This window comes from Crinia signifera, chromosome 1 (assembly GCF_055691185.1).
Source record: "Crinia signifera chromosome 1, ASM5569118v1, whole genome shotgun sequence".
Taxonomy (NCBI): Eukaryota; Metazoa; Chordata; class Amphibia; order Anura; family Myobatrachidae; genus Crinia; species Crinia signifera.
In genome coordinates this window covers 355,294,055-355,307,766 of record NC_139217.1, presented here as the reverse complement: position 1 = coordinate 355,307,766, position 13,712 = coordinate 355,294,055, and the positions used below count along the sequence as shown (strand labels likewise).

The following is a 13,712-nucleotide window of genomic DNA, read 5'->3' as shown; positions in this document are numbered from 1 at the left end:
CTATGGCCTCCCTCTTGGCTCCCAATGATGTGTATACATAGGCGTGCGCAAGGGGGGTGCCGGGGGTGCACAGGCACCTCCTAATGGCAGGCACCCCCGCACGATCGCAGCCAGGTCCGACATCACAGAATAGCTTCTTTTTTTTTTTTTTTTTCGGGAGCCGGCTGCAGTGACAGACGTGTGAGGACCCTGGCTGCCTGTAGGGGGAGCTGATGTGCACAGACAGCTCCTCCCAAGCATTACTAAACAGTGCTGACCGAGTGAGGACTTCCTTGTTCCTTGTGTTTGAAATGTGCTGCAGGTGAGCTGGAACAGGGGGGTGTGTATGTTATGAGGCTATGACTTTGTTTTAGAGGGGTAAGGTATATTGGTCTTTAATAATGCTGGCTACTTTTTTATGTTATGTCATAAAGGTGTGTGTTTATCAGCATGTTGTAAGTATACTATGTGTGCATAGGGGGGCTGTGTATATGTATACTATGTGTGTGGAAGGGGGCTCTGTGTATACTACAGGACATTGTGTGTGTGTGCATGCTGTGCCTGTATGTATACTATGTGTGTGTGTATATATGTGTGGGCTGTGTATATCTGTGTATATGTATACTCTGTGTGTGTGTGTATATATATATTAGTGCATACTGTAGGGGGGCTATATATATGTATACTATGTGTGGGGGGGCTCTTTATGTATATACTACATCTGTATGTGTGTATGTGGGTGAGCAAAGGGGGGCAGTGCATATGTATACTATGTGTGGGGGGCTCTGTATGTTTGTATGTGTGTATACTATGTGTACGGGCGGGCATTTGCCCCTGGGTACTTTTGAGCGGCTGACCAGATGCTGCCTGCCGCTGACAGGTAAAGTAGCTTCAGTGTGCGGCGTGTAGCATCCGGCCAGCGGCTCAAAAGGGAAGGAGGCTGCGGCTCCGGTGGGCATCTTATAAGAAGAGTGTCCAGCGCTACCCGGAAGTGTGGATTCACGGGAGCACTGGTGTGCAATGCGCACCCCCAGCAATGAGCATGAAACTCCCCTTGTCAACGAGCATTTAACCACCCCCTTCCCAGGGAGCATGTGACTCCTGGCAAAGAACATTTCACATCCCCCCCCCCCCCCATGGCATAATCTGTAATGGCCATCACAGTCTGAGGCGTAACGTGTAATGGGCATCATGGTGTGAGGCGTAACGTGTAATGGGAATTACACGTACAACATGTAATGGGCATTATGGAATGTGGTATACTATGTAATAGCTGTGTGATGTGTAATATGCATGTAAGTATGTGTTCATTTTTGGCGCGCGCCTTCGACGTGCACAGTCCCTATTGTCCCTGTTTTACTAATATTTTTTTAAGCCCTAACATAATGTGTGATGGGCATTATTGTGCGTGACATTATGTCTAGTGTGTTTCATTATGTGTAATAATAGGAGATGATGAACACGCCCAGTAGATAGTGATGGACACGCCCCTCCAATGGTGCACCCCCTAATAAAACGGGCTGCGCACGCCTATGTGTGTATACCATACAAAATAAAAATTAAACAACAATGTGTGATTCTGTTGACTTATGCTGTGAATTCTTTATGATGCGAAAAGAATCTCATAGGCGCACTTCACTCACTTATGACAAGGGGGAGGCACACACATAGAGGTTTCTTTTCCTATTTTGTGCATCAAATATATATACGAGTGTTGTGAAAATAGTAGGTGTACCCCATTCACGGTAAGTATGGAACAGTATAAGCCCGTAGCAGGTTCTTTGTCTTTCCTTTCAAGTGTTCACAGTGATCAAGATTCTCTCCATTCAACGTGTATATGGATTAAACAAAAAAAATAGACAGTGTGGAGAGTGAGCAGCCATCACATCTATTCTACCCAACATTGGATGTATGTATATTTTTAAAGAATCTTTTTTTTTTTTTTTGGTTTTATTTTTTCTTGTGTATGACCATTGCCATTGCTCTCCTACTTCGCTCCAGTAACAGAATCATTTTGCTTAGTCTATATCTAACTGATGGCTTCTCTTTTGATTTATTCCCTGAGAACCATCGGAAAAATTATCAGAGAGACTGTACGAAGTATTGACGGCCAGAAAAAACAGAAAAAACATCTGGACGGTTTGCGCCTCAGGAAGTTTGGAAAGTCAACTCTTGTATGTACCAAAACATGGTAAAAACTGACAGATTACTACTCATACAGGGCGGGATGTACTAACGGGAAAATGCATTTTCCTATGTATCAATACCCGTCCGCCCCGTTTTCGCTAGGCAGGGTATCGCCACCCTCCAGGTGTCACAGCCGGGAGGACATCCGGCTTCAGGGGGGAGGAGGAGACGCAGGGGGACGCCGGCAGCCGCCGGGAGGTGACGGAGACCCCCGCAGACCACATCACAGGTATCGCGGGGGTCTCCGTCACCGCAACACGATGCTGCCGCATATGTTAGTACATATGCGGCAGCATCGCGGCGGCTGTTAGGCGAAGGGCGGCGATGTATATTAATACATCCCGCCCACAAGGTCTAAACTCCAACTTTGAATTGAAATAAAAACCTCAAATTTGTTTTATATCAAATGACTGCGTTTGTTGATTTTGATGCTCAGGCCCCACCCCTTGTCACTTTACAGCATTGGTGGCTTCTGTGATTTATCGCTTCACTGTGATATTGTTTGGGTAGGGTATTGACCTTCAGTACTGCTGTTCAGTTTATAATTTGTAGTTTTGGTAGTAGGTATGCCAATTTTGGGCGTGGTATACGGGGGAGGGGGGGAGAGATATATATTGTTTTAAGGATGTTGCAGTTTTTTGTTTATTTTTGAAGAGAGGTGTATTTGAGGGGACTTTAATCCAGCATGCACACAGCATCTATTCCCCACTCTGCAGTGCCGGATAGGTTGGCCTCCCAACTGCCTCCAACTGCTGGACAATGCCAGCCCCGGGAGGGACTGTCCCAAGAAAATAGGATGTTCCCACGAAAAGCAGGACAGTTGGGAGTTACAGTATGTAATATTTTGTGTTGAATTAAGAATTTACTTTATTTCAATATTTGTTTAGTGTATGTGAAAATGTATGCAAACTAATATTGTTTGTACATTTAACACAGAGAAATGAGCAGGTGTGTGAGACAGCATGAACCACAAGCAGAGGCGTAGCGAGGGCGGTGCCGGTGGAGCACCAGCTCCAGGCGCCGGAAGTTATCATGGCGCCGCAGCCATGCCGGCACCGCCATCTAGCCCGCTCAAGTGCCCAACTTAGTGTGGCTCCCCCGCCGACTCCCCGCTCCCCGCTGCGTCCAGGAGACGTGGTATATTTAAAAGTCACATCTCCCGCTGGACCGCGCTAGCCAATAGACACTCGCGGTCCAGCAGCCCCCAGTTGATTGGCTGCTGGACCACGAGCGCCTATTGGCTAGCGCGGTCCAGGGGGAGATGTGACTTAAATAGCAGCACTGTGCACAGCGGGGAGCCGGGAGCGGGCAGGCCCAGCGACAGGGGGTGCGTGGAATGCACCGCTGCTGCTGCTAATCTCTGCACTAGTGTGTACCACCCACCCACCCTGCTGTGCACTAGTGTGTCCCACCCACCCTGCTGTGCACTAGTGTGTTCCACCCACCCACCCTGCTGTGCACTAGTGTGTCCCACCCACCCACCCTGCTGTGCACTAATGTGTCCCACCCAATCACCCTGCTGTGCACTAGTGTGTCCCACCCACCCTGCTGTTTACTAGTGTGTCCCACCCACCCTGCTGTGCTCTAGTGTTCCATCCACCCACCCTGCTGTGCTCTAGTGTTCCATCCACCCACCCTGCTGTGCACTAGTGTGTCCCATCCACTCACCCACCCTGCTGTGCACGGGTCTGTCCCATCCCACCCACCCTGCTGTGCACGGGTCTGCCCCACCCACCCTGCTGTGCACGGGTCTGAACCCTGTTGTGCACGGGTCTGTCCCACCCACACTGCTGTGCACGGGTCTGTCCCACCCAGCCACCCTGCTGTGCACTGGTCTGTCCCACCCACCCACCCTGCTGTGCACTGGTCTGTACCACCCACCCACCCTGCTGTGCACTGGTCTGTACCACCCACCCACCCTGCTGTGCACTGGTCTGTACCACCCACCCACCCTGCTGTGCACTGGTCTGTACCACCCACTCACCCTGCTGTGCACTGGTCTGTCCCACCCACCCACCCTGCTCTGCCCTAGTCTCTCCCACCCACCCACCCTGCTCTGCACTAGTCTCTCCCACCCACCCACCCTGCTCTGCACTAGTCTCTCCCACCCACCCACCCTGCTCTGCACTATCTCACCCACCCTGTTCTGCACTATCACTCCCACCCTCCCTGCTCTGCACTATCAATTACTCACACCTTCCCTCCCTGCGAGCATATTTCAGTCCCCCTTAGCAACGATCAATTTCAGTCCCCCTTGGCATTAAGCATGAAGCCCCTGGCATCGAGCATCGAGCATGAAGCCCCTGGCATCAAGCATGTAGGTAAGTGGCACTTATGTGTTAAATGTGTAATGGGCATAACGGTTTGTTAAATAGTGTGCAATGGGCATTGCGGTGTGTTAGTATGCGACGGGCATTACGGTGTGTTCTATAGTATGCAATTGGCATCATGTGTGGCCTTATGTGTAATTGGCATTATGGCTGTGGCTTTATCTGTAATTGGTATTACAAAGTTTGCTAAAATGTGCAATGGGCATTACTGTGTGGTATAATGTTGGGCCGTGCCCACTTTTCACGGAGCAGGAGCCTCACCTACTACAAATTGGGGGGGGGGCGCGAAACATGCCCTTGCTCCGGGCGCCGTGGCACCTAGCTACACCACTGACCACAAGCTATAGAAAGTGGAGGCATTAGGATGAGTCACTATTATATATGTAAAAAATGTATAGTTTAGCGCAATGTTTTAGGAACGATGTTTAATGAAATATGAATCATAATTATGGTTAAAAAATTAAGAATTTATTTTTATATATACAATACATATACAACACAGGACCACAGCATTCTCCCCAGTCTATACCCAACAGTATATAGATAAAATATCTCACACTCAAAAGGAGCTGGGGTCGGCTATACTTATATATAAGTCTGCGGCACCAGATGGCTTAATGGTTAACGTCCTGAGTTAAAGTGCTAGTGCGTCCCAGGAGGTTTCAAAGTACATCAGGGGTGACATTTAATGGAGTGTGATTTTTAGTAAGGTTTCAAAATCGCACCTTATCGCATTTTCTAAAATCGCCAATTTAAAAAAAAAATCAACTTTTTAATGGAATGCGATTTCCTGGCTGGAAAATGCAATATGGTGCGATGTGGTCCGATATTATGACCTGGTCATGTGTCAATTTCTGACAAACCAGATTGCGATTTCAAACACTACCTTACCAAACCAAACCAAACAACACATACATCTATTTGCCCACCTAATTCCCCTAGAATATACGTCACACACCCTATATAAAGGGGTCTAGTGCCATATTGACCTTTGAAAGGTAGTGAGGAGAACAGCATAGACAGAAGAGGAGGCAAAAGAGAGAGCACCAGTGAGAGAGGCACCATAGTGCCAAGGAGGGCAGTGCCATGGAGGAGGCAGGAGGAGCACCCACAACAGGACCAGCAGGAGTAGGCTGTTGCTGCAACCAGCTACAGCACCACACAAAGGACCTGTTTGCTACACACCATGAGGAGGAGCAGGAGGACACAGACATGTCTGAGGTAGACTGGCAGGGGGAGGAGGGTAATGCTGGCCAGGATGATGATGAGGAGGGCGCAGAGGAGGAGGGTTAGGAGGGCATTGAGGGGGACACAGACTCTACCACAGGGTGCACTCCCAGTGGGCACCATGTGCACTTTTCAGATGAAGAAAATTCTGCCCTTATCTGTGCCAATGAGCCCCTTTTTAACCAATTTCTTGGCAACGATAATGCACACACCAATGATGTGCAGGTAGGGCTGTAAATGTAAGCAACCATAACTAAAAAAGTGCGCAATGTGAAGAAGTGCTTCAATGATGAAAAGTGGTTCCTCAAAATGAAAGTGGTCACCGAAAAAAAGCAGGCAACTCGCACAAGGGCAGAACTAGCATCAAAGTGACCTACACATCCTATGAGGAAAAATTAAAAAGAATCATCCCACCAGAGGTCTTCCAGACCTACATATTGCTGACACCGACAGATGGGCATTACGGTACTTGTTTCCTATCTGGGCGCCCATCGCGGGCATCGCGGGTACATCGCATGTCATTATAATGACATGCGATGCGACCGACGCGATGCCCGCGATTTTCCCATAGAGAACAATGTTAAATGCCTCAATTTACCCGCGATGACCGCGATTTACCATAGGAAACAATGTTAAATGGATCAATTTCCCCAAATTATCATAGGGAACAATGGGAAATGTGGCAAAAACACCCCTGAACATAAAAATGTCCCCCCAAAAGTAGTTGACGCCACCCCGCCATCAACGTGAACCCGAAGCGTGGCGAGCGCAGCGAGCCCGCGAGGGGCGGCGGTACGCGTCCTCCGACCTTTTCATGCCCTACTATCCACTAGGGCGTGGAGTGAGAATAGAATAGTGTGGCGAGCGCAGCGAGCCACCGAGCCCGAAGCGTGGCGAGCGCAGCGAGCCCCGCGAGGGGACGCGGATACCTTCACAGTTATACGCGTCCCCTCGCGGGCTTCCCAGGTGTCAAGCCCGCGAAGGGACGCGTTTACCTGTGAAGGTATCCGCGTCCCCTCGCGGGGCTCGCTGCGCTCGCCACGCTTCGGGCTCGGTGGCTCGCTGCGCTCGCCACACTATTCTATTCTCACTCCACGCCCTAGTGGATAGTAGGGCATGAAAAGGTCGGAGGACGCGTACCGCCGCCCCTCGCGGGCTCGCTGCGCTCGCCACGCTTCGGGTTCACGTTGATGGCGGGGTGGCGTCAACTACTTTTGGGGGGACATTTTTATGTTCAGGGGTGTTTTTGCCACATTTCCCATTGTTCCCTATGATAATTTGGGGAAATTGATCCATTTAACATTGTTTCCTAAGGTAAATCGCGGTCATCGCGGGTAAATTGAGGCATTTAACATTGTTCTCTATGGGAAAATCGCGGGCATCGCGTCTGGCCCATCGCACCCGATTTTTTATCGGCCGCGATGGCCACGATTTTACCCCCGATGCCCGCGATTAAAATCGTGGGCGCCCAGATAGGAAACAAGTACCGGCATTACCACCACAGCCAGGTAAGTGTTGTCATATTTACACAAACAAATAATCATTGTAATGTAAAATACATGTAATGCTGTGTTGGTATGTTTTTTACAATATAGTGCTGCTGCGGCCCTACAGATCCCAGCAAGGTGGCCTTATTAAAGATAATGTACACAATAGAGGTTTTGTGGCAATGCTCAGTCATGTAGTTCTACAACTGCTGTTATTGTAATAAAACATTACATACTATCGTAAATGTAGCAATTACCATTTTTTTTTCAACATATTCATCTAATAACAAACTTAACTAGTGTTTTTTACTATAGTAATATTTTTTACTGACAAACAAATAGAAATGATGGTTTCCCATTATTTTTTGGCTTCCAAAGTTTTGAGGAATAGTCCAAATGCATGTTCGGGCATGTAGTAAATTAGTTCAGATCAATTTACACATGTGTTCATGCATGCTGGTCCCAAATTTATTTCTTCGCCCTGGGAGCTAAATTGTCTAGAAACGGCCCTGGATGTCCATTTAAATGGGTAAAAAAGTAAAGTACATTGACAGTGGTACATTTTTTTACGTCTCTGAAAGCCTCTTTGCCACCTCATCTTGGATGTCCGCTTCAAACTCAATATTCCCAAAATGGAATTACTTATATTTCCACCAGCCAAGAACCAGCCAAGAACAGTTACCATCCTGATATCTCCATAACTATTGACAACTCGACTATCTACCCTACCCCACAAGCTCACACCCTAGGAATGGGTGGTAATATTGAAATATCAAAGACTATGGGGTCATTCTGAATGATTTACTCCTCCGCACAGTCGCACTGGGGAGCGATGTTTTCAGTCTGCATGCGTATGTGCAGGCTCTGTGTGCGAATGGACATGGCAACTTACATAATCGCTAATCTGTGACATTGCGGGTGGGGGGCATGGGGCGGCAGTGAGGGGCTGCACCCATGGGAAGCCCAGTGTTTCATGGCCATTCCCATGAAAACTATGGGCGTTCTCATGGTGATTCGGCAATGATGCAGGTGTGGGGGGTGGGCAGCTGATGCCAGTGGATGTCAGCTGCCGGCCCTCTTCACATACAGGGAGCACGCAGATTTAAGACACATGGGGGGAGATTCTCTAAACAAGAAATGCGGTAAAAACCCCGTTATCGGGTTTTTACCGCATTTTGGGATGCTGTAAGCATCCCCCGCCGGGTTAACGCGGCGGGGGGCATCGCCTGAAAAATCTGGCGATGCCCCATAGAAGCCAATGGGCTTCTACCGCAACCCTCCGCCGCCCCCCATCGCCCCCTCACCTGTGTCCTGGCAGCACAGCGCAGTGCTGCCCAGACCTGTGACCTCCTCCCTGCACTGATCCTCTTCTGGGTGCAGGGAGGAGGAGAGCCCGGTGCAGCAGCAGCAGCGCCGGGTGTTTGAGGGAGGGGGGAGCCGCCGGGACCTGCTAGGACCCAGCGACTCTCACTGCAAAGGACAGCTCTTAACGCAAGAGCTGTCCTTTGCTATAATTATCGCATATGTTACAATATATGCGATAATTATAAATGCGATGGGCGGCGAAGGGGGCGGAGATTCTTAGAGAATCTCCCCCATAGTGCTTTCTGGGTGTTTTTGGTAAAATGCAGGTGTGCTAAGGTGTTTTGGGGGTGGATCTCCAGCATCTGCGCTGACCACTTCCAGTCTGTTACTTTTGCAGATCATTGGAAGCCTAAAATGTACTCAGATTGAAAGTACTCTTTGATATTCCGGATTTGCTAATGAATCTGTGAATGCGTCAATTCTTTCTAGACAGTGACTTTTTGTTTGCTTTTTCTCTAATTAGCTGGATCAGGACCAATGTGAGAAATACATTCATTCTCCTCTTCAATTACAAACAACTTCTGTGAGGTTACAGGATAGAGCTTATTGCCTCAGTTCTGCATTTGTCTATACCACTGTGTATGCACTGCCTGCCCAAAGACTGCAGAAATATGTTCCTTCATCATTTGCTTGTACTCTGCTGATGGACAGAACGGCTGTTCCTCCCGATATGGATCCTGTGAATCTGTCAGATACCGATGAGGGCCTTATGTTGTGATTACTGCTGCCATCACTGCCGACTATAGCGCTAGGAACACTTCCAGGTGATTGGTACACCCAGTTTGGGTAGTTACCCGCAGCTACTGAGCCCCCACTGTGACTGCAGATCAGACGGATGTTTGAATCAGGAGGAGATGACATTGCAGCTTCCTGAATCACAGTAAACTGAGCCACAGTACCTGAAAACAAAATAAGAATGTAAGAGACAGTATATGGGGAGAAGTGGCTATACAGTGTATGATTTAATCTCTTACATGAGCAAGCCGTAAAGGTGAGGAGTAGAGTAACCCAGGACATACTGGAAAGTTGAGAACAGACTTGCTGAGTGAAACACACACATCAAGCTCAATGCATCAAAGGGACTATATAACTATAGAAAACCAAGGTGTGTCCTTCAATGCAAATTATTTAACTGTTAGTGATCTCCTGTATACTTTATAGGATTTTTAGCTTTATGCAATGATGTACAAAAATGCAAGTGTATTTTCCTTTTTTTGGTTCTTTTTTTAACATATAGAAAGTCAGTCATTTTGGGCGGGATGTATTAATACACATCGCCGCCCTTCGCCGCCCGCCGTGATGCCAGCGCATATGTACTAACATTATGTGGCTGGCATCGCAGTGTAGTAATGGAGACCCCCACGATACCTGTACTGTGGTGTGCGTGGGGTCTCCGTCCCCTCCCTGCTGTCTCCTGCTGCCTTCACGCCGGAGACAGCTAAGCATGCTGTTCCCGGCGCCTCTTCATCCCCCTTGCAGCCCGAAGGACTTCCGGCTGCGTTTCTAGGGGGAGGAAGGGCTTACCTTCCGGGGTCCAGGAGGAGGGGGAGAGGGGGGGTCGGCGAGGCAGCAGGGTTGCGGCGGGCAGCGAAAAGAAGCCCAGAGGCTTCTATAGTGTATCGCCACCCAAAGGGTGCAAAATCGGTGCGGCTGGGTAATAGTACATATGAAAATGCAGAAAAACAGGGGTTTTACCGCATTTTCATTTTGATACATCTTGCCCTTTAGGAGTTGTTTCATTAAGAAAACATATAATAAGTAGATGACATCTGTTAGACTCAATGCATACTTCTACTTGAAATGCCTCATTCATTTCTAAAAACCAATTGTTTGACTAATTTTAGTACAGATATAGGGAATACAAGGTCTGTCCTGAAAATAATGAGACTAGGGGGTGATTCTAACTGACTCACTAAGCTGACAAAGTTTGCTGCTTAGCCAGCCTTCTAACACCCAGGCCCGGTGCAAGCCCTGTCAGCGCGCCAGACGACCCCCGTTTGCCGTGATCCATGGGGGGTGGGGGGGCGTCACTGGGCAGCTTCTCCTGACATCCCCCTCCCTCCTCCCCGCAGAGCCCGCTCCCTCCCCCAGCCCCCCCTGCTACAGATGGAGCATACTCATCCCATTCACATGCCGCCATGCTCTGCTGCACTGCCGCCCAATGCTCTCTCCAGCCTGGCCACACAGCCCGATGGCGAGTGTAAGGGAGAGGGGGTGGTTATGGGGTTGTCGCCTCTGACCCGGTCTGGATGGGGGACGGGGGTGCGGGCAATGCTCACCTGGCTCCACGGGGGGGGGGGGGGGGGGGGGTGAAGCAAAGTCTACAAAGTGCAGCTCTCCAGTGGCCGGCGCCCCAGGCAAATGCCTAGAGCTGCCTAGTGGTGGCACCAGCCCATCTAACACCGCCCACCAGGCATGCAAATACCAGCCCCCCACCATGGTCCGCCCGTCCCTGCCACTTTAAGAATGGATGTTTTGTATAAACATCCATTTGCAGGGTAGCGTATGGTGGCGAAATCATTCAATGTTCGCCGACCATCGAATGATTTTTCCCTTGCTTGCAAATCTGTCTGGGCTGACCTAAACTTGCGGCGTCTGGGTCCCAGAACTGGACGGGCAGCAGACGTACGGTATTCTGCCGGCCTCCAACCCCCCCCCCCCCCCTGTGCGTGCACCACAGTGACTTGCATAGTCGAAGGCATTTTCACAGAAGCCCACATGCGATTATGTGCATGCGAAGGGCATAAACATCTGACCATCTTGCGAATTTGCTGGGGACCAAAAGAAAAGCTATTTACTGAACCTTCAGATACATAGGGTTAGTAATCTTCAAAGTATCCTCTATGTCGGTTTGTTTCTACCCACTTTACTCTATGTCGGTTTGTTTCTACCCAGTTCTACCCACTGTTGTTTCCAATTGTAAAGTGCAACGGAATATGCTGCACTATATAAGAAACTGTAAATAAATAAATATAGACATTTGAGCATTGATACACTGTTGCCAGCGTGCCTCCTGGAAGGCATTAAGTGGATGCTTCCACTTTGTGTACGGTCTGATAATGGTGTTCTTTCTGCTTTTGATCCGGGGGAATAAAAAATAAGTCAGCCAGGGCCAGATCCGTACTATAGGGTGGACGAGGCAGCGTTGTCACGTTGTGCTTGGCCAAAAACTCCCTCACTTGCAGCAATGTGTTGCATTGCTCATTTGGCCCTTTTTGGGGCAAGGCGACAATGGTGCGTGCCACTCTGCACTTTTGCCTTTTGGTCTCCGGATCATACTCAAAGAGCCAAGTTTCATCACCTGTTATCACTCTGTCAAAAAAATTAGGCTCACGTGCACATGCTCCAAAAGTTTGTGGGAAATCACCTCACGCTTGTCTTTTTGCTCACTGGTCAAAACCTTGGGAACCATCAGGCACACACCTTTTTGATCGCTACATTTTTTTGTCATGACAATAGTTTTTGGAAGTCCCAACCTTTCTGCTACCATTCTAACACTCAAACGATCATCAGTGTTCAAAAATATCGCACTTTGTCCACATCTCGCACTTTGCTTATTCCGGCTTGTTGTAGGTCATCCAGAGTGTGGTTCTTCCTTCTCTGCCCTCCTCAGAAAATTTAAACCAGTGTTAAACTTTCACCTTGGACAAGGATTACCCCCGAAGGCCTTTTGAAGCATGGCAAGCATCTCGTTACACAATTTCCAAAGTTTAACACAAAACTTGATCGCATATCATTGCTCGATGGTACGCTCCATCTCAAACCTCGACCAAGGTAAACAAGGGCACATTATTTACAGCTGTAAAATATATTATTTTCACCCACTGGCCATGGGAACACGAGGCCTAATCTGAAAGGGATGCGACGCTAAGTACGTAACTGCCGCTGTGAAACTAAACAAGTACCATATATATTTTTTATAACGCTCTTTTTCCAATAGGACTAAAAGGCGCTTAACAGATAGAATGAATGTACAATAGTACAGGTACAAAGAAGTACAGAAAGGCTTATTATATATGATAATTAAGGGAATTATGGAAATGCTTGAGTAAACAGGAAAGTCTTGAGTCTGTTTTTGATGGATTGCAAGTGGGTGCCTCTCGTACTGTGAGTTCCATAGAATCGGAGTCGTATGGATAAAAGCTCAACCCCCAGATGAATTATGGGATATTCTAGGTACTGCTTAAAGTCCTTCATCTACAGAATGCAGTAATCAGGTGGGATAGTATGGAATCGCAAACTTCTTCAGATACCTTGGGCCTTAGTCACGTACATTAGGGCTTTGAAACTTACTAAGTTAATCTTGAATATGATTCACCATTTTATAGGCAGCCAGTGAAGGGAGTAGAGAATGGGAGTTATGTGGCGAGAATGGGACTGGTTGGTTAACAGCCTTGCAGCTGTTTTTTGTACCAGCTGTAATTGGTGCAATTCTTTTCAGTCTTAATTAAGTTAAGAAGAGGTCTAACAATTGCTTCCATTAGGGGTTAAGGAAAATTGCCTGTCTGCAAAGAGATAACAAGAGAGAAAAGTGTGTCCTGGTGTGGTGCACCTAAATAAACTTAACGATTAAAATTTAGCTTTTATTGGTATGTCTTAAAGGCGAAATATAAAAACACACAAACAAAACAAAATGTATGTGGATGTGTTTAAAAAGCGGCGGCTCTTTGACTCCACATCCGTTCTGACTAAAGGTAAGTATCCCCACAGGTATGGTATGCTGACACTTGTATTATTAGTAATACGACAATGCAGTGTGATAGTGTCAATGTAGCTCAAGGCCTTTTTATGCAGATGCGCACTTACTGACACCAGTGCGGTAATCAATATAAATTTGCGCAGTTGGCTGGTGACCACAGCTTGATAGACTATCTTTGTGTCATGTAGGACACCATTGGCTCAAATCTATATTATTTAGGCTAGAATTGCCAATTAAAGGCAATTCTAGCCTAAATAATATAGATTTGAGCCAATGGTGTCCTACATGACACAAAGATAGTCTATCAAGCTGTGGTCACCAGCCAACTGCGCAAATTTATATTGATTACCGCACTGGTGTCAGTAAGTGCGCATCTGCATAAAAAGGCCTTGAGCTACATTGACACTATCACACTGCATTGTCGTATTACTAATAATA

General features: G+C 47.9%; 1 long non-coding RNA gene across 1 annotated transcript; it reads left to right on the top strand.

Moving 5' to 3' along the window:
- The first annotated feature begins 1,262 nt into the window (after positions 1-1,262).
- Positions 1,263-13,055, top strand: LOC146008977 (uncharacterized). The gene is made up of 3 exons (XR_014444599.1): positions 1,263-2,170; positions 9,039-9,680; positions 12,149-13,055. It is a non-coding gene; the product is annotated as an uncharacterized LOC146008977 (long non-coding RNA).
- The last annotated feature ends 657 nt before the right edge of the window (positions 13,056-13,712 follow it).